The sequence below is a fragment of the Sylvia atricapilla genome, chromosome 8 (assembly GCF_009819655.1).
Source record: "Sylvia atricapilla isolate bSylAtr1 chromosome 8, bSylAtr1.pri, whole genome shotgun sequence".
NCBI lineage: Eukaryota > Metazoa > Chordata > Aves > Passeriformes > Sylviidae > Sylvia > Sylvia atricapilla.
The window spans coordinates 25,828,294-25,849,239 of NC_089147.1; the positions used below are offsets into that span (position 1 = coordinate 25,828,294).

General features: G+C 38.1%; 1 long non-coding RNA gene across 2 annotated transcripts in view; it reads left to right on the forward strand.

Annotated features, from left to right (window-relative positions):
* LOC136364548 (uncharacterized) overlaps positions 1–20,661 on the forward strand; it is a 132,785-nt gene extending 112,124 nt beyond the window's left edge. The window contains exons 3-4 of one of the 2 annotated variants that reach the window (XR_010744175.1): positions 19,584–19,706; positions 19,969–20,661. This is a non-coding gene — a long non-coding RNA (uncharacterized lncRNA). Of the gene's footprint in view, positions 1–19,583 lie in introns of both variants that reach the window. The other variant, XR_010744174.1, reaches the window with a different exon arrangement.
* The last annotated feature ends 285 nt before the right edge of the window (positions 20,662–20,946 follow it).

Consider the following 20,946-nt stretch of genomic DNA (forward strand, 5'->3'; position numbering starts at 1 on the left):
ATGACCATGACAATAATTTCTGTGGTTACAGCAGATTAACTGTATAACAGAAGTGCACAAAAAACCAGCTCCTAAATTAATTATAAATAGATAGAATAGCCTCAAATGTTAAGTTTCAGCAGTGGGCATTTATTAAATATGCATTATAACATATTTCACGTTTTTATATATTTATATGGTTTATGCAGTAGAAGGAGGCAGCTTTAGAAAATTGGAGAGAGGCTTTATTTGAAATTAATCACAAACTAGCAGGAAATAATATTTGTGGGATTTTTCTCCTCGCGCCTTCCTTAGGCTGCCTCCCCCCCCCAGCTTGAGTTTAAGAACATAAGCACTAAAGTGCTACTCTGTTATGGAAGGATTAGAATGTCTAAACCATATTTGTCTACCTTTAGCCAAAAATGTCTATAAATGAATGCCCTAAAAATCTTCCTGGCGCTGTGGGGACAGGAGGAATGTCTTCGGGGGAGTTTTCCAAGGATTGGTGTTGAATTGTCAATCAATCAATTGTCAATCAATCAAATCAGTTGATGTTGATTGCAGGTGAATTGTCTGGAGACAATATAGACAATGGTCTGTTCCGAACAGTATCTTACAGCAGGAGCAGGAGGCCCTAACCAGACCTGGTTACTACAGGCAGTAATCAAACTCTGACATGGAATCACTGAACTTTGGAAAGAGACTGAAACTGCTCCACCTCTGTTCCTAATAAACTAATTTTAAATTAAAATATAGAAACTACCAGTTCAAAAGTATGTCAGCTGGTCCTGGTGGGAATTTTGTATTAGCACTATGAAGAAGAAAGTTCTCCAGGAAGCCATTTTTGCCACAGTTCTTTTTGCATTCAGAGGCGGTACTTGAAGTCCAGAACTTTTGAGCTATTTTCCAGATGTTTTCTAACATATAGCTAAATCCATTCTGCTATTCAGTGTCAGGATTTTACCCTTTATTCGGCCTAAAATACAACTACATCCCTGACCTGACACATTAGCAGATGTTCAAAACCAGGATTGCTGTAATAGTCCAAGAATCAATTCAAAATTTAGAAACATTATATCTTTAAAAAAAAAAAAAAAGATTTTTGCAAGGAACTGAAATAATTGTTTTCTGGCCATACACACTGTTTACTTACTTACTTTTGAAGAAGCTACTCAATTAAATATCAATTTCATGTTCCTCAAAGCTCAGCCTAAGCTTGGCATAGGAAATAAATAAGCACCCAAATCACAGCCTATTAAATTCGTTGTCTTCATTCTTCCGCTTATAAATACAAGTTCTAGACTTGTTTTATCACCTATCTCAAGTATCACCAAATGATGTTTGTGGAGTATTAGTAGCTCTGTGCTGCCATTCCTATGGGTTCCACTCTGCAGTACTGAGGCCTCCCAGCACCTGGTGCTGTTCCCTTCATGGGCATAGGACCACCTAAAGGCTGAGTACTTCTAAGTGTGTGATCACCAAAGTGTTGAATCTTGAAAACTGAGATTTGTCAGGGCAAGATATATTTAATTGAACAACACTGTAGAGAATCTTCTATGAAAAGTGGGAGGCCTCGCAAAGGTAAGGATGAGAAAAGTATTTTCCTGCAGTGTTGGTGCTCATGAACGATGTTGGAGCCAGAGGGATAAACCATAATAGTAGACTGGCTTTTATTTCTAGAAAAATGGTGTTAAAACACATAGATAAAGGTATTGGAAATAAAGTTTACTTCTTTTTTTTTACTTTCATTAAAATTTTGGTAGCTACACAGGACAAAAAAAATCCCTGTTTGTGTTTTCAAAAACAATCAAAAAAATCTGCAATGGATGAATACACAGAAGTGAACACAGGTAGACGGGGAGCTTAAAATATTTTGAACAATGTTTAAACTATACAGCAATAGAAAAATCAAAGCAGTAGTGAACCCTTATTGCCTCACAGATCTGGAATCTAAGAGAGAGCTTCTTCCAGTAGTGGGAGAGCTGCAGGATATGAAAATGAGCAGATCCAGTACTCACCATTAAACAATTCCAGACTTTACTGCTAGGAAAGGATTAAGTGGTATATTGTCCTCTCATAATATTTTTCTGGATGGCTGATACGGGCTGCAGTCTCTGCGCTCAGCTCCCTGCTCTCAGCCCTCTGTGCCCTTTCTGCTGGATGGCACTAAGGAAGTGGTGCCTTTCCTGTCTTTTCCCAGCTTCTACTCCAGCACACTTCCCCTGTGTTAAGTGAAAGGTTTCTGTGTGTGCTGGAGACTTCCCTCTCAACCTTTCCAAAGCCTTTACATACAAGAGATGGAAAACAGCAACCCAACAGCAGCACACAGTGACCCACCCCAAATGCCCAGACTCGGGTGCAAAATGATGGTTTGGTGCATGAGTTGCCAGCTCACTGCCATGGCCTTAACTCTAATGGCAGTCCTAAAGATAGTGCTGAAGTGCCTTTATGATTAAAGACTTAATACCCTGAGTTCCCTCTCTGTAATGGGGACCAAATCCCAGAGTGCTGATTTGTGTGAGCCAATGAATCAGCGTGAAGTTAAAGATTATTAATGTTTATTTTCATTTTATGCCACTTTCCACTCTGTTTGTCTCTATTAGTCATAGCTTCATTTCTCTCGAGAGGGACTGTAACTGGAAGCCAGGGATGTATATGGAGTATCCCTGTAAAAAACAATGCTTACAGAAATGTACACCTCATTTAACAAATACCATATGAATAATGGTAGCAATTTTATCTAAGGGATGAGACCATACTGCAACACACAGATATAAGTCTCTGCAAGAAACTTCCTAGATTTTCTCCTGTGATAGTTCAGTGGGTTTTAGTGAGAATCCTAAAATACTTCTGAAGTGTTAGTATGTCTGCTCCTTCCCATCCTTCACACTGATGTAGTTCAAACCCGAGGTACATGGATGGTATAATTTAGGAAATTGTTTTTATCCTTGAAATCATAGAGAAGCTTAAGTGGAACAACACAGGTTAGGGTCTAACACTCACGAATATATATTGTTGTAGCTTTAAATAATTCTAGTTCACCTTGGGAAAAACTATTTTCTGGTAGGCAACATTAAGTGATGTAAAATTTGAAAGACAACTACTGGATGTGAATGCAACGCTGTTGGTTCTGTTTAATTGGTAGCAGCCCTAGGCTCTGAAACTTTTAGAATCCTAAGATATTTGTATAAATTTTGCCTCCCCTCAGTTTAGCCTTATTCTAACTTGTCTGGGTTTTTTTTTTTTTTCCCTACTGAAATCTTTCTGTTTCTTCAAGTCCCAAGTCAGTGAATCTTTCTGTTGTTTTGCACAGGCCAAAATGTGTAGTTAGTGATTATGATTGTTATCTTATGACTTGTGGTTTGTTTGGCCAGCTGATCTTCCATGCATCTGTATATTATTACATCATGTGTATCACAGCTATTATTATGAGCAAGCATTTACATAAGCTATAAACTTACAAGGCTTTTTAGGTGGGTAAAATGTATTCTCTGCCTCAAGACAATTGGGATATGTATTAGGCAAGACAAAGGCTCAGGAGAAGTATTTGGAAAATGCTAAGAGTGTGTTACAATAATGCTAAGAGGCACTGAAGGGAAGAAGAGTCCTGGCTGGGAAAGAATTCTTGGCAGATGAGGACAATGAAAGCATTTCAAGTGTGGGCAGCTAATCTGACAAAACTTAAGCAAAATATTTGAAGATAATAAAAAGTCTCAGGAAAATATAAGAAATGTAAGAATTAGCGTGGGGGGAAAAAAAACTATGCAGTCCATTCAGGTGAACTGAAATCAAAAGCGTTCGTGTGATGGAAAAGGCTCATGTACAAAGCTTTATAAAACAGGACGGTGGGACCCTGTTTTCTTTCTGGTTTCCAAGCCATATGAGGTAGGTTTTGGCTGGAGCCTCTGGTGTATAAGCACTGAAATGAAGAGTAGGTTCGGTTCTCTGCTTCTCTTTCAGTAATATCCAATTAATTTACCTTCAGTGGCGATTTTTCATTAAGCAAAATGTCTGGACTCAACAATCATAGAGGTCTTTTCCAGAGTTAACTGTTCTGTGAGTCTGTGATTCTCTTAAGTACAATTGCTAACATTGCTTCATGTATCCCTGTTATTCACCAATTCCTCTGCATTTTCTGAAAATAAATTCAGGATATTAGAGAGAAGTAATGGAACTTTCTTATAAGTGCCACAAACACCACACAATGGCCAGTGTTAAGATCATACTACTATGACAAAATTTACCTTTACATCCTCACTTTTCAAACTAATCATCTATGATGTTGCAAACTCCAAATTTTACTACCTTATATCTGTGTTATTTATATCTGTAAAAGATAACATCAAATGACGGCATCCTGCTAGCAAATCTAAGCGAAGGGAGCCACCTCCACCTCCCTTTAAAATAATTACGTAATTTTCTTTCAGTTGCCTTCTTTGTAAAGCTACAATTCAAAAGCCTCAACTGAACCCAGCTGCAGTCATGTCACTGCCACATAGGTTCTGGACAAGACAGCCTTCCAAAAAGGTATTATTTGTGCCAGATTAAGTAGACTGAATAGAAAACATAAGCAACAAGGTGAAGGAAGAAATGTTATCTTTGTGAGTGGGAAGAGAAACATGAACAGATCTGAGATACTGCTGTAGACAGGACTTCACCATAGCTCTGCGAGTAGCCTGAAGGGCTTTAAACTGCCTCTGACTGAGTCCTGTAGCACTGACAGGGCTTAACTCATTAATTCTGCCCAGAGAGATGCTGTAAAACAGCACAGTTGGACACAGGAACCGGAATTCACTGCACACTTGATGTGGACATCCTAGTTAAAGACTCTTCACTGCTCTGTGATAAGCTGCTTAGATGTGCTCAGAAATGCATAAATAGGTCTATGACAGAGCTATGATTCCTCAGTTTCCTCAATGTCTTCTTCATGGCCAAGCACATCTGTTTGATACTCTCACTGTTGAGTTTCCATTTTGTATTTTTCTACTGATAATACTTTTTGACTTCTACCAAACGCGCAGAAAGGGGTAACAGAATAACAAAAGACATGGTGTTATTGCATTGAAAATGGAAAATAGAAGGTATGGTGAGATAAAAAAAGCCTAAATTCAAAATCAGAAATGCACGTTCATCTTATCCATCTGTGCTGTGTTTCTCCCTACAAGCTGAATAATCATTTTTTTATTTGCATATCTGTTAGCAAAAGCCAGATGATCTGGCTTGCATTTTGCTTACTAGGCTAGCCTTTGAGTACTCATTGATCTTTCTCTCTCTGTTTTTACCGGCTTGCCTGCCTGCTTCTTTTTCCGAACAGCGTTGTGTCCATTTGCTATGCCAATTTACCTGAATCATGAAAGACTCGTTTTGCTCTTTTAAATGCAGTTTTTATGGGTTTTTGAGTGGTCACTCCCTCTTGCGGGTTCAGACGGCGGCTGCTGCGGGGCAGGGGGACCCGAGCCGGCGGAGCTGCGCTCAGCATCTCACTGTAGGTGGCACCAGCAGACGCGGCAAAAGCCTCCGAGCACCGGGAGCCGGGGTCGGGCACAGCCCGCAGCGAGCGGCAGCGCCCAGAGCAGATTCCGGGTGTGCGAGCTCTGACCCGCGTCCCTCAGCACCCTCCGTGACACCTACAACACCCCTGTGGGTCCTTAACCCCAGGCAAAAATGTGCTGGAAGTTGTGATAGGCGCTTCGTGCGGCAACCGTGCTCTTATTTTTACTGTAAGGCAGCTAATTTTTTTTTTCCCCGTTCGTATAACACCCCTATTTTATCATTCAGTTTGACTGTCGTGTTGTATTCGCACATAATGCCTTAATCCTTCAACACTGCATCACCTCTTCTGAACTTCCTTCCTGAGAGTATCAGATTCCATGGAGGGGAAGGGAAAATAAATTATCTTCAAGATAACGATGAGGATAAGCCAGGAAGGGATATCAGCTCAAAACCCAGCCTTAGCATATTGTTTCCTTTTCATATTCTGCAATTTTCCTTGACTTAAAATTACAGAGTGGATTGTACTACAAGGATAATACATCTATTGCAAGAATTTTTTCATTGGGGATGGGTTTTGGTGTTTGGGTTTTCTTTTTTTTTTTAATGTATAAGATATTTCTGCAATGTTAGCTAACCAACTGAAATATTGCACAACTATTTTGAAGGATCATATTTTATTTTCCTCCCAATTCTTTTCACTGATGCTATGAGGCAGAACGTACCACGTTTGGTCTCGGTTTCGCCTCAGTGAAACCAGATAAGACAGAGGTTCTAAGGCTGGTGTTGTGTGATCTGTTCCTGTGGCACGGCAAGGGGAAGCATGTCAAGTGTTAAGTGCAGATGTTGGGCAGGATGGTGATGACTGGGGCAGGCACTGTAAAAACATGACCATGCCTCACTAGCTGATCAGTTGCCCGTGCAGCTTCTGAGGGGATGTTAAGAGAATTCCCTTAACAATCTTGTTAAACACACTTTGATTGTGAAGGATGGCGACTGTGCTTTACCTCCCTGAGGCCTTAATATGCTGAAGCAGGAAATCTGTGCAGTTTTACAGGATGATATAGATTCATAAAAATAAATTAATCATATATGATTTTTCATGCTGACAGATGCTAAGTTCTGATGAACAGTTTTGTGCATGATGTTCTGGATTTTCCAACCTAATTTGGCCATATTTTTTACTTCTCATCTCAATATGTAAAATTATGTACAGAAATACAATCTGTTGTCCTTAGAGGCAGAATAGCTTCTGCTAGTCATACATTCAGGAAGAAGTATTATTCAGAATATGATGCTAAGACTGGAAGAAAATTTAGTTAATGTTATGTTATCACTGTACCTCAGATAGGATCAGGTTTTATAAGGCTTAAAGATCTCTCGATAGAATTTTCAAAATCGCCCTCAATTGCTATGGAAAATGTATTTTGTTAATCTGTATGTTTAGGTTCCTAATTACATTTGGAAACTTTTTTTTTTCTTTTCTTTGATGTATTTCTTCCATACCTTGCCCCTTTTGGAAGTGAAAGCTTTATGTTCAAAGAAGTCTAGAAATGGATGAGATAGAGGTGGAGCATGGTCTGTTGTTGTATTTGGACTGTGGCTCCTAAAGGCTTTTCAGCCATCTCTGTTAGACACTTATTATGCTACAAAAAACACTAAATTTCTTTTTGGCCACTATAACCAGCCCGAAATCAGTTGTGGATGGCTGACACCATAAAAGTCAACAGAAAATCTCCCAGTTTTGAGATCATTCAGCTGGTGTTCACTTTATACCGTGCACATGGGGGAAAATTAACATGAAATTTGCATATAAAAGGATAGATTCTGAGAGGATAATTAAAATTAGATATTAGAGCCTAAGGTTCTCACAGACAGCTCAGGTCATCTTAGTAGTGGTAAAGTCTTAGAAATTTCTAATATCTCTTAGTTTTCTTATATGGAATAACATAGATTTTTCTGTTGTTTTACTTAGTAAATTCATGATGTGATCACATTTTGCACGCTTTATAGAGTTACTGTTCTCAACTCAAATTTATATATAAAATCTTGGAGAGAGGAGTAAATAAGAATGAGAAAGGCTGTCAAGTCTACGGAATGGCACCTGTGTAATGGCAAATGAAGTAAAACTTCGCAAGCCAAAAAGCCACACGTTTCAGTTGAAACACATAAATATATCAGTTAGGGATATAGGATGCATTGCTATGATGAGAATGTTTGGAAGACTAACTAAACAGAATTGCAATCACTCTCTTCCTATCAGACTGCAAGAGCAAACTGAGAAATTTCAGCAGAGATTTGACTAGGATCCAAAATGTCCTTTAATCATATAGCAGGGAAGGGCTTTTAAAACTACAAATAATGTCCAAGGCTCAATAAAGTAAAGTTGTTGTTTTTATTTAATTTTTTAATTTAGACAATTTTGTGATTGATGAACATGAAGTTACAGACAGCAATAACCAACTCCACAAATGTAAAATTTGGTATAACTTCCTGGGTAATTTTTGTAAGACAGAGGTCTGATTACACGTCAGTCATGAGGAGAAGATGACCAAAATCATTCTGAGACGCATAAACAAAATTATAATTGGTAAAATGGTAAATAATACAGCTGTTTAACCCATGTAAATTCTCAGTTGGAAAATTGTCCTGAGTCTACATCTATCACATAGTAAAGTAGTTGCAGAAGCAGTGGGCAAAAAATTGAAAACAGCTGCATCTAAGAAAAACAGGATGGTAAGGAAAGGTTGAAGAAATTGCTGTGAAGGTGCCTGGGGAAAGATGTAATTAAAAATCCCTAAAAAACCCCAAACAAACAAACAAACAAACAAAAAAGGAAAAAAAATCGGAAATAAACCAGACAGCCTCTTTTGGTGAGGGGAAAACTGAATTTGTCCAGTGTCAGCAGTGTTCAGCCCAGCTTTGGGAAAGACTTTCATTCATGGTCCCATCATTCACATCAATAGCAGCTACTAGCTGGTGTTTGCTCACACAGGATGCTGCTGAGAAGCCAGAGGCTCTTTGTTTTCCAGGCTGGCAGTTTTTTGGATCTTCTGTGATCTGCTTTACTGTTAGTCCATAGTACAGAGACTGTTGTGCTAAGAGCGATCTATGATCTCCTGTGCATTATCAATCGTGGTCACTCTTCCTGTCCTTATCATAGCTGACCTGTCATAATTTCGGAATCATACAGCCCAAGGTCTGCTGTCATAGCAGATTTTCAGTAATTCCACATAGCAGGTACCAGTGCCCTGCTAGCTCTATCCCATGTTGTTAGGATAGGGATGTGTTGACTGCCATGATTTAAATCTCTTCATAATTTCTGCTTCCGACATTTGCTTATTTTCATGTTAGCATTACACGTGGCTTGGAGAACGCTAAATTAATAAAGAGAAGGCAGAATAATTTTTGCTAATTCTATGTCCAGATTTTCTGTTTCTGCAAGATAACACTAATAATTTGCTGTGTCTCCTCTCCTGTTATCCACACTAGAGTTCTGGATGATGCTTGTAATGATGTTGTAATATTGGGTTATTTACTGGCAGTATTTTCTCTGTTATACGGACCATTACTCTCCCATTTCTTCCCTACCAGAACTTTATTTCTTTTATTTTCAGCAAACCTGGCTGTTTCAGAGTTAATCCTACCTGTGATATCATGCCTATAAAATCTATCAGGTGATATATACCTTTGGGTGACTAGGATACTTCAAGTTATAACGGTGACATGCTAACTTTTACCAGACAGGACTCTCTGAGGCTAGGCATAGTTTCCAGGTGACCTGCAGAGTCATTTCAGTAAGGTTTTTATAGGAAAGTGCACTCTGAATTGTACCAAAAGCAAGAGTGGAAAAATGAAATGGTGTGGCCAAGTTATTCCCATTCTTTACATCCTCTTTACTTTTCATGTATTGTAGACAGGATTGCAGTTACAATAATGGCAGCAGCCTGCTGTTGGAAAGCAGAAGAATATTCCTTTTCATGTGAGGTACAGGGCATTCTGTGAAGCTCAATGCACTGGAATAAAGACGCAATTCCATACCTGGAGTATGGCTGTTATCTTCAAGTAGGTAGTAGATAGCGTCCTATTTCTGAGCCTATAAACTTCAGTATTTTGGAAGACTGTCTAAGTATTTTTGTCATTTATTTCCCCTTGAAATTGCTAACACTCCGTTCAGAATTCTGTATCCAGCAATCCTCAGGAATGAACTCACCCAGAGTGTTTGTGCACAGGGCTGGATCATGTTGTGTCCAAACAAAGGATCACAAGCAGGAAACTGAGCTGTAGCCTCATCTTACCTGTCAGGAGCATTTCAACTACAATGAGCAGCTTTATTTGAGGCAGTGTGGGAAATTGAACCACTCCTCCTACTGGGTTGCTTGTGTAGATTATTAGGACACGGCTTTCCTAAGAGAACTTGTTTGTGGAGCAGAATTTGTTATTGAATAGGAAAGTACCTGTACCTCATCTCCCTTCAACAATTTGCAACAAAAACCTTATTTAGGTGGCTGCTCTCAGGAGCTCCTTAATGACCACAGTGTTACTTCTGCTGTGTCTATTGTTGAATGGGACATTTATCTTTACATTATGACTATATTCTTTAAGCTTTTTCAAATGTTTTTGGATTACACTTATGATTTCCTGATAATGTGTGTGTTTATTCCTCAAAACCTAATGTTAAAGGAACTATTAGAAAACATACCTTAGGAGCTGTGCAAACCCCTAGCAGGCTCAGTCTGAGTGGAGCAAGAGAATCCTGCACACCCTCTCTCCTGTGATGTGCCTTGTGGCGTGTGATGCACAGCATCACACAAGTGTTTCAGAGAGGGATTCTGCAATCCATTGTAAATTCACATTGCCTAGAAGACAAATCAGAGACGGAGGTCTCATTGCACTAAACTTTCTTGGTATATCAAATAAAAAAAAATCCCGAGTCCTGGTTTACTTTTGGATAAACTTATTTCCAAGGCATAATTAAATTAAAAAAATATTAATATAGAAACTTGATACCAATTGGAGCAACAGGATTGCTGGTTGCTGTGCATTGTTTTTCCAGAAAATCAGTCCTGGCTGTGGTGGAAAGTTAAGTCACCTTAGGGTAAGGCTGGGAGGACTGGGACTTGTGGCTGCATATTGATTTAGCCAAACTGCACTGAAAACTCACCACATTTGCCTTGCACTTGCGTGTAGTTTGAGAGTTACGTGGGCAGACAGAACTGTAGACATCTCATCTGTGACCACAGACATCTCAGTTATCATGAGAGCTGAGGTTACCAAATAACGAGTTACAATGCTGTTGGAGGAAGCTCTCACACAGTGCTCAGTGAACCAGTTTTGAATATTAATAATCCTGCTTGCAGCTCTTATGAAAAAAACATGTTGTAAGAGAGGGAGATGAAAGGAGGAAAACAGATTTTTTTCAGTATATGTAGTACTGAATGCCATGGAAAGTCACACTATTAAAAAGTGACCAAAGTTGGCCTCTATCTTGGTTTCAAGATGTCAGACTCTTAAATCTATATTTAGGCAGCCCTGCAAATTGTTGCTTTTCCTCCTGTAGTGCAGAATACCCAGCTATTTCCATTTAACTTCGCCTAAAGCTGTGCAAAGTCACCAGGGGCCCCATCAGCCCCTCACATAATGCCAACTCAGGTCTCTCATCAGCCATCAAATTCTGTGTGGAACTGGAATTTTTCAGTCAAGGCAGAATCAGGCAACACCAATAACCCTCCCTGTTTTATTCATCTGTGCTTTCTTGCATACATTTCATTTCCATTTTCCTCCCTTAACATGCTGGACCGGTGCAACTGAGTCTTATTCAAAAATATCCCTAAACACAACAGAGAAAAAGCAAGCAAGACATGTAAATATGTTAGAAAAAATGAGTAAGGAAAACTGAGAGGAAAATAAATCTTATTTCAATGAAATCAGAGTATGAAAGGATTTTTCACTGAGAGTCTAAAGAAGATGAGCTGAGATAGCCAGCTGAGTATGTGGGCAAGATAGTGCTTATTGTGATAAATGTTGTTTATGTGCACTCCAGCAGGAAGTAAACTGAGATTGCTTTTTCTTCACTTAAGTCCTAGGAGTGAGGTGCTCAAACAATTGCTGATCTTAAAGTAGTGAGATTAATAGGGTTAATTTTCCCCTCATAAAATGACAAACACCCCTTCACCCCAATATTCATGAAGCCACTAAGGAGGAATAGAGATCCAGAACCCATCTAAGGATTTAAGTAATGAGCTCTTTGGCAGCAACTTACAGTGAACTATTTTATCTTATATTACACCATTAGCAGATTTTATATGATTCTGAAATAATGCATGTATGTCATAAATGATGTACACAAGTAATAATAAATTTATTAACAATTTAATAGCTGTTTAATTAACAGATAGCTTAAAATCAGCATGTATTTAGTTTTTTTCTGTATACGTTAGAGGATTGAAATTTCAAAGTTGTTTTCTTTAGGTGCTAATCTCTAGTTTTCCAATGAAACATGCTAAAATTGGCATTAAATTTCAGTTATTCATAAGAACTACAAAAGGCTTAATCTGGTGTTAACATAGTCTTAACCTAGACCTTCTTACAGAGTTTGCCTTTTTTCGTTATTGACTCCTTTATGTTTCCTTCCTGGCTCTGCTGTGGGTTGAGGAAGCCATTCTGACTAAATGGCTGTAATATCTCATATTTGCACTTCCAGGGGGCTGTTTGATCTTTGCTGTATAGTGTAGATGTATCTCCGTTTAAAGAAACTGAAACTGCTCTACATAAATTGGAGTGCATTTAGATTTCTGATAAAATGTCCAAAAAACTTTTGGCTCTATCACAAAAATGAGCTAGGATGCCATTCTTTTGGGCCAATATTAGGAAAATGAGCTTTTCAGGTCTTATTTTAACAACTGAAATTCATTTCTGCATATCTCTGTTGATACCTGGGCCTTTCTATCAGTGATTTGATGTAACATTGCTATTAGATAATAGCAAGATGTTTTATGTAAAGAACAGGACTGAACATTATTTCCAGTGCTTATGGAGAATCATTTAGCTCTTGGTGTTGCACAGCCTATGTTGTTGTTTCCTGTGCAGCTTTTGTAATAGATGTTTGCCTTTATATTTTTACCTGAAGGCAAAAGGGTAGTTGAGGGGAAAAATATAATCAGAAATCAAATTAAATCAGGTATATCTTTCAATATTGAAAAGCAAGTATAGGGCCTCTTTGAAAAGAATGTATTTTAGATGTTTCCTGTGCCGAAATAGAATTTAAGCAAATGTGTAGGCTCAGAAATGCTCTTCAGCAGGAGAATTATGATTATCACTTCGTTGGTTGGGTTAGGTTCACATTGCTTTTGCTTTAGCCTGATATGATACTGAGTTTTAAGGATTTTTAATGTTCTTTTAGTCCCATATGCTGAATTATCTGTACAAATAATACTTTTGCTGCCAGTACTGTGATACTGGGAACTCAGTTCCTAGCAAAATGTCCACTGAAGTTGCCTTCCAGTGTGCTCTGGAAAACTGTTATAAAAGACAAAAGAATAGCCTTCAGTGCCTTGCAACACCCAAGCATTCAGTAATCCAGTCTGTCCTAGAAAATACAGGAAATGTTTGAAGTGCTCTGTGTGTTCTCTAGAATGACTTTTTACAGGTTGCTAGTAGAAATCAAAGTCTATAAGATAAGACAGTTTTAAAAATCCCAAAAAATGGCAAGGATGGACTGGAATTGATTCTGAATTTATTATGTAAGTGAAGGTTTCTCCAGCTGGGCTTACTGTCCTACTGCTTCTTGTTTTCTTTCTTTTTGGTCAGGCTGGTGTTTTATTTATTATTATGTCACTCTGAGGTTTCTGTTTGATTTTTTCTTTTTTTTTCCAAAACCTTCTACAAGAAACTGGTATACATATTGCTTTATTTACATAGGTTAAGCGTGCTTGGACCTCTTGAATTTCCTCTTGAAAAGCATAATTTACTTGTAGTCATTTTAAAAATTATAATTATTAAAATAGTTTCAAATTTGAATCTCTAAAATGTTTGTGGATGAGGTCCATATGGCATTAGGAGGGCTAATTAATCAGTTATTCTAATAACCTGAAGGTGATTCAGTAAATTTCTTGCTAATACGTTTTCTAAATGCTGCCATGTTTATACGTTTCGCTGAGTTGTTATAAAATGACTTGTTCCCCTGACATACCCTTGTGAGAAGTGGTGGCTCAGTGATCTTCTCAAGAGGGAAAGGTTGAATTAATGACTGATTCAGTCAGTCTTTCACCCTTCATTAGCACTGAATTAATTTATTAAAGAGATTAAAGATCATCTTGAGTGGTTTAATGTGTAAATTTCATTTTAAACATGCATAGGGCCTCATCTATTTACAGAATAATGATTAATGGTGAAGTTTAAGAAATATGTACCCTTCACAAATGGCTGATCATGCTAAATTGCAAGACCTTCCCTCTAACCCTGCTCTGTGGTAAAAGCTGAGAACATGCCCAGGATGGTAAACTTAGTTTTAACAAGGAGGAACTCTATTTAGGGTAAACACTTGCTGTGTTAGTAATGTGTAAATAGGCTCTGGTAATTGTAATGAAACCAGAGCGCTTCAGTGTTTCAGAAGGTGGCAGTGATAAGCCTAGAAAGCACTACGGTTTTACTTGCAAAGACTGGAGAATAAAGACTTCTCAGCTGCTTCCATAATAAATGTGGATAGAGTTCTTTCCATACAGAATATTTTTTAAAAATCTACTCATGTATTTGAATAAATACATGCAGTCTTGGACTGTGGTCTTATAAATGGGAAGAGATCAAACAGTAGGGCAAGAGGTCTTGAAGGTATTTCTTAGGTTTCCTTAACTGATACTGGTGACTCACTAGGTCATCCTTCTTTTGAATCAGTTTTGAACCAATGTTTCATAAAGTACTAGTGGGAAGTTAGTGTGGGAAGTGCTCTTTCAGAAGAGACCATATGTGCCCGTGAAAGTTTCCCCCGTTCTCTCTTCAAGAGTAAGATTTGGAGGTTTGGATTTTTGTTTTGCCTTGGTTCACTTCACTCCACCTACTGCATCTAAAAATGAATCCCGTAATTTTAATTATGGTAGCCGTTCCTTTTTTTTTTTTTTTTTTTTTTTTTTTTTTTTTTTTTTTTTTTTTTTTAAAAATGAGCAAGCCCGAAGTCTTGATTAGTGTTTTCTTTTCATGTGATGTCTATTGAATTGTATCCTTAATAGATTTGCAGTGCTATAAAATGAAACTGGAATCCATAATTCAGTCTACAAAATGTTATATATATATATATTTAAGACCTGCCAATTTTGATGTCTTTTATTCATATTATTCTTAAATACATGTAGGCATTACAATATGTTGGGCTATATAAAGGTATTCTGGTTAGAGTTTTTTCAGTAGGGTTTTCTTGCTTTTATTAGATTGAGATTTTTTGATAGAAAGATGTTTCTTCCATGTAAGATGTAAAAGATGTATGATTTATAATTTAGTGTCTGAAAGACAACAGAAAGAACATGCTGATTATTATTTTTTTTATTATTATTGGCTTAAACATGCATATATCATTCCCCTGTGCCATCTGAATACACAAACCCACTGTGTGTAATATGGCACTTACCTGGTAAAAATTCAGCAGCTCTGCATAGCAGTTTGCTCTGTTCAACACCATCTGGCAGCTGCAAGCTGGTTGTATCTCCAGATAACCTCCCTGTTACTTCACTAACACCATCCTGTGTCTCACAGCTGAAATACTTTTTTTTGTGGTTAATTTATTGGCAGCACAAAGAATGCATGCAATTTCATCAAGAATGCTCCTGCTAAAATTATTCTGAGATACTTAATTTCATACCACAATCATGGAAGTGACCAAATATGTCAGCCTTCTTACTGAAATAATTCATATTATTGTTGGGTTTAAATAAAAGGTGTTAAAAATATGAGTCCTTTGGTATGATTTCTACAGTCTGAATATAGACACTCTAAAAGCATGCAGCAAGATTTTGGAAAAAGACTTGGAAGGAGCAATGAAATATTCAGAAAACCTGAAAATTTTTAGGTATATTTTAGGATCAGATGTTGGTTTTGTGCTGCTCCATCTGCTTTCATATTAGAGAAGCTGAAATGAGACAAGGAGGAAAAAAATTCTTTAAACCTTTATTGATGCTTTCAATTAGCGTGTTTAGATATTTATGTTATTTTTCTGTGACCATTTGTGCACTAAACACCCCAAAGCAGTAGAGATCATTTCCTATAAAGAGGGGAGGAATCTTACCAAGGTCTTCACTTGAGATTCAATGCACAGACCTGTTCACTTAATCCAGCAGGGGAGATGGAGGAAATGGGGAATATTGGCACTGGGAGTGAAGGGGACATGGGGTATTTTGGATACAGTGGAGGGAGAAATTAAACTCTTGCAGAAAATCAGGTTGTTTATATGTGGCCTAGAGCAGCCAGTGACCCCAAGTCCTTTGTCTGTGGGTTCCTGGTTTGCAGGCTCAGTTCTCCAGCTCTGGGCAGCCACTGGCCGAGTTGTCCACCTGGGTGTGGTAGCACAAGCACAAAGTCGTACACAATTAAGCAAGGTGGTCAATACCCATATACTGAGATGTTTCAAGAGGTTTTTTCTTTTTCAAAGAAGGTTTTTCCTCTGTTAATGTGTCTGTGTGTCAGCATGGCAGGTGCCTTACAGCAGCAGAGAAAGCTAAGCTGACAAATATCCCCATGGATATTGGAGTTCCTGTTGAAGTTCAGGATGAAATCACAACCCGAGTGAACCAATTTCACATGAATTCAGACCCCAGTGTTTCAGCACACAGCGCTGTGGGGTACAATGTCCTCTCTATGGCTGCAGGGGGACCGAGCCAGGGACTCATTAATCACAGCACTGTGCATCTCTAGATGTATTTGGAATTCTATGGAATCCCACCAAAAAACAGAGTCATGGACAAAAATGGGGGATTGCTGATGAGTACCAACTTGTTGAGAGAAATTTGGAAAATTCAGATCACTGTCTGGAATCTTACCTAAGTGTTTTCTTTCATTCTTTTTTTAACCTATGAAAATGAAAGTAATTATGTGGTAATGTGGTTCTTTTAGGAATATCTTCAACACTGATTTAAATTGATTTCACTATCAGGTCACTGAAATATTTGTGTAGTTCCCTAGCTACTGTTATGTATTAATAGTCCTCTGATGCTGAAAAGAATTTGCAAAGTTTCTCACAAATGTAATGCATTGTTCAGCAAGGAATAAAGGAAGTAAATAGAAGCAGTGAATCTGGACATGTTACATCTTTGAATTGTATACCATTCTTTGCCTAATATGCATTTTTTATGTGACCTTAATTGCAATGAAACGTTCATAACAAATATTTAATCAAGATGCAATGATTAAATAGGCAAATTTAATTTTGCTCTCGTTATATTTTCCTAGGTAATCAATGCAGATGTGATTTAATGACAAAATCTAATTGAGTACTTTCATTTTGTGAAAAGAAAATTAAAAGCAGAAAATACACTTTTTAAATTAGAAGTAATGATGGAGTCACAGGACAATTCCTGGGGATTAATGACTATCTGAGAAAGCTGAAGGCTCAAGGTTTAGCTGTGGGCTGTTAACCTCAGGTGGCCATTAATTCTTCAAGTAATGCTCCATGCCCTGATCATTATTACAACTGAGCAGGGATGGAGTAGCAAGTTTCAGCAATTAAACCATCACCAATATATTTAAACGCATATTTTTCTCTCCCACTCGGACATTCTGACACAAAACACAGAATTAATCAAACTGTGGATGGTATCCAGTCAAACCCTTGGTGTTTTTCTTAATTTGCCTGATCTGTCATTGAGGACATGTCTTGCCTGCATTTGGTGAGCCACACACTGCTGTCCCAGTAGCTCTGCTGAACACACATTATTAAATATACAGCTGGATGTACCTGCCCCCAGTGAGCCTCAAAGCTTACACGGGTTCTTGTTCTCTCTCTCTCTCCTCAGCAATGATGCAGATGCCATCAGCTTGACTGGCATCAAAATCACAGTGTAGGTAGCAACCTCTTGTCTTCACCACTCTACATGCTAATTTCCCCATCTTTCTGTAATAAAGTTGTAGCTAAACCTTATTTTCCTCATTTCTTTGAGGCTATGGCCCCAGTAGTTCAAAGGATGAGCAAGGCAGAATCCCCTACCAGCCACAATTTGCTGCTGAAAACAGTGTAAGAGCTTGTACCAACATATCACTGACTTGGTGTGGGGTTTTTTCACGCAGGGAATTCTGATTTCTGAAGCCAGAGCTTTTCTCAGTTCTGTAAAGAGTCAAAAGATCTCATGCTATTGCTTTCAGTTTGAGATCTACATAATTACCTGAGAACACCACTGTAGGCTGAATTTGCCTCTATCTAAGCATTGCATTTATACACATTATGTTCTACTTGGTGCACATACAGAGAGTCTACAAATACCCCCAGGTCTCTGCAAAGCATGCAGGTTTTTCTAAAGTCTTTAGAAACAATTGTTGAAATGCTTCAGAATTCCACTGCTAAAACATTTCAGTCTATGAGTCAAGGGCAGATTAACAGACAAAAGCAGCTAATCCAAAAATCAGCAGTTATGCCTGAGTGCAGCAAACAGACTAATGAAGCATACAGAGCTGGATAGGTCACAAAGAGACATTAATAACATGGCTGCGAGGAGGTGAGTGAGCCAGACACAGCAAGCCTCCTCCCAGAGCGACTTCAGGTGACAGAAGGACCAAAAATTGCCACAAGCAGTCCCTAATTAGCAAAGTCATTATCACAGGGTCATTGTGAGCGTGGACAGCCCGTACAGCATAGGTAGCAAGCCCAAGCCTTTTGGTGTCCCTTGCTGGTTTGAAGTGCAGCCTGTATGAGAATGAGGCCTGCAGAGTAGGCATGCAAGTGTTCAAGTGTGTTATGTTTCTTGTTTCACATAACTTCGAGATTGAACTTATTAGTTCCTTTTACATTGATGCAAATGTGAGTGAAATTATAAATAATTCTCTAATGTAAAACAATGAAAACTCTAGGGCAGCTTTGATTATTTAAGTTGATTAACACAGTTAAATGTTGACAGGATAATGCATTCACCAATTATTCCACCAAATAATACATCTTTTATCGCAGTTCTCTGCTTGTCAAGATAAATCTCTCTATTTTGAAACTGTCTCTTCTGAAAGTTCCATTTGTGGTTGTGTTCTCCCATAGCTGCTGCATGAGGGAATAAATCATGTGCTTGCACGTTATGCCAGTCCATCAGCATGTTGGTAAACCGCTTCATACACAACATAAGCATTAATGGCAGCAAAGTTTGAGTTATGGCTGCACATATCCCCTCCGCCTGCATCGTCCATCTCTGCTCTCTGTCAGTCATAATAGTTGGGATTTAGAAATTCTATTTTTAAATTTCTTCCTGAAACGGTGTTTTAGGGAGTTTTTCTCCTTCTGATCTAGTCCAGCATAGCCATTAGTGGGAAAAATAACAGCTGCACTTTAATGATTCCTGTAGAGATTCTGGCTTAGTGGGCTTGGGGGAGAAGGGGAAGAATTCCCTGTGTCTGAATCCGTGACAAAAGAAGCATGGTTAAAAATGAAAAATAAGCCTAGACCTACTTCTGATCCATCTATTTCACAGCTATTTTCACAGATTTTTCTCTCATACCCTCGTTTGATCCTGTTCCTATGGGCAGCACAGCACAGTATGAGCAGCAGGTCTAAGAATAATGACAGGCTATCCAATAGCTCATTGCTGCACTGGAGTTCAAGTAAAGCTCTCTTACATATTTGTTGCCCCAAAATGCATGCAAAAATTCCAAAAATTAATTTACTCAAAGCACATAAAAGCAAGCAATAGGCCCTACAAAAACTTGACTAAATAATATCCTGCAAATGAGGGCAGTAAGTTACATAAGGGATGGTGAGTAACACTGAGTGGCCCCTCATGCCTAACACACCAAGTCACTTGCATTTTCCATGCATTAGTTTTGTTTCTAGAATAATTGGTCTTGACTGTCTTAAATTAATTAAGTTGATCAGAGATCACTTTTTAAAAAGTGATGCAAATTCTCTACTTTTCATTTCTCTTATCACTCTCTTGCAGAACAAGGATCAGATATGGAAAGGATAAGCCAAAGGAATGCAAGTGCTCCAAGCCCTGAACAGTGTTTCCAGATGCAGCTGGGAGAGATGTATTCACTTCAACTTGTTTTGAGTCAACAAAAAAGTGAGTTGCACAGCCAATGAATATGTTTGTGCCCCAGAATCATCTGTTAACACTTGTGAATACCAACCTGTAAGATTAGAATCTGACTTTAGGCTATTGTTCATTACTGAGACTGAAGAGATGTGTTTTCTTGCTCGGATAATGGACCCAAGCAGGAATGATTACCAAGTCCTGTGGGAGACGTTATCTAAGCTCACTTTACACCCTTGTGGAGATAGGTGGAGTGTGAGGCTACAGCTCCACGGCTCCTTATCTCTTACAGGGCTTCAAGGAACAACACACAAGCTTGGCTTTCTCTCTTTCACTTACTGGGAATGGAAGAACTGACGTTGTTTGGTTTTTCTAAATGCAGGAAGTAGTTCCCAACAGTAATTTTTCCTTCTCACAGGCAGCTCTGCCTCCTCCTTCCTTTCCATAACCTATTCTAGGATACTTCGGTGCTCTATGCAAAAGGATTCCTTTAGGTTTGAGAGTTAAAAGTAAAACTGAATTCTGTATCATGATCTAAGGCTACAGTTAATGTTTTTGCCTGTGTTTGGTTACCTTCGTGTTTCATCATTGAGGAGCTTATGAATTAACAGAAATCTTCACTAGAAAATCAAAGTGACCTATAGGATATTTTTAAATTATTAATTTTTAGCACTTAAAAGATGATGATAGAGAGCGGATTACTTTGCGGAATTTGTTATATAGTGAAATTCCAGAGTGTGACCATTAAATAATGTCCTTCCAGTAAGAGGCTATCTCAAATCATTGGGAAAAATACAGAGCACATTCCTCCTTCTCCTCTTCCTTTATCTATCACCTTTATCTTCATTAAAATATGGATTAATATTCTTATCCACATTCTTTATCTCCATTAGACTGCTGTCACTTGAAGAAAATCTTTTTCCCCTAGCTGTTTTCTAGGGGTGTTACTGTGCTTTTCTGGTGCAGAGGAGTATACAAAACTTTCAGCTTTCAACTTTTCATCCAGATAGTAGTTTGAAAAATACTGTGATACTTTATTCAGAGAAACAGGATTCTTTTCTTTTTTGCTTGTTTTACTTCTAGAGTATAACAGTATTTCTTTCTCGGACCCCTGCTCTCTTGTCAAGAAATTACAGTTATATAAAGTATCATGTCATCCAGTTAGTTTTGTGTTTTGTTTGTTTTTTTTTGTGTTTTTTTTTTTTTTTTTTAATTTGTGATTTCTTAGCAAACAAACCTTTTTTTTTTTTTTTTTTTTTTTTTTAATGTA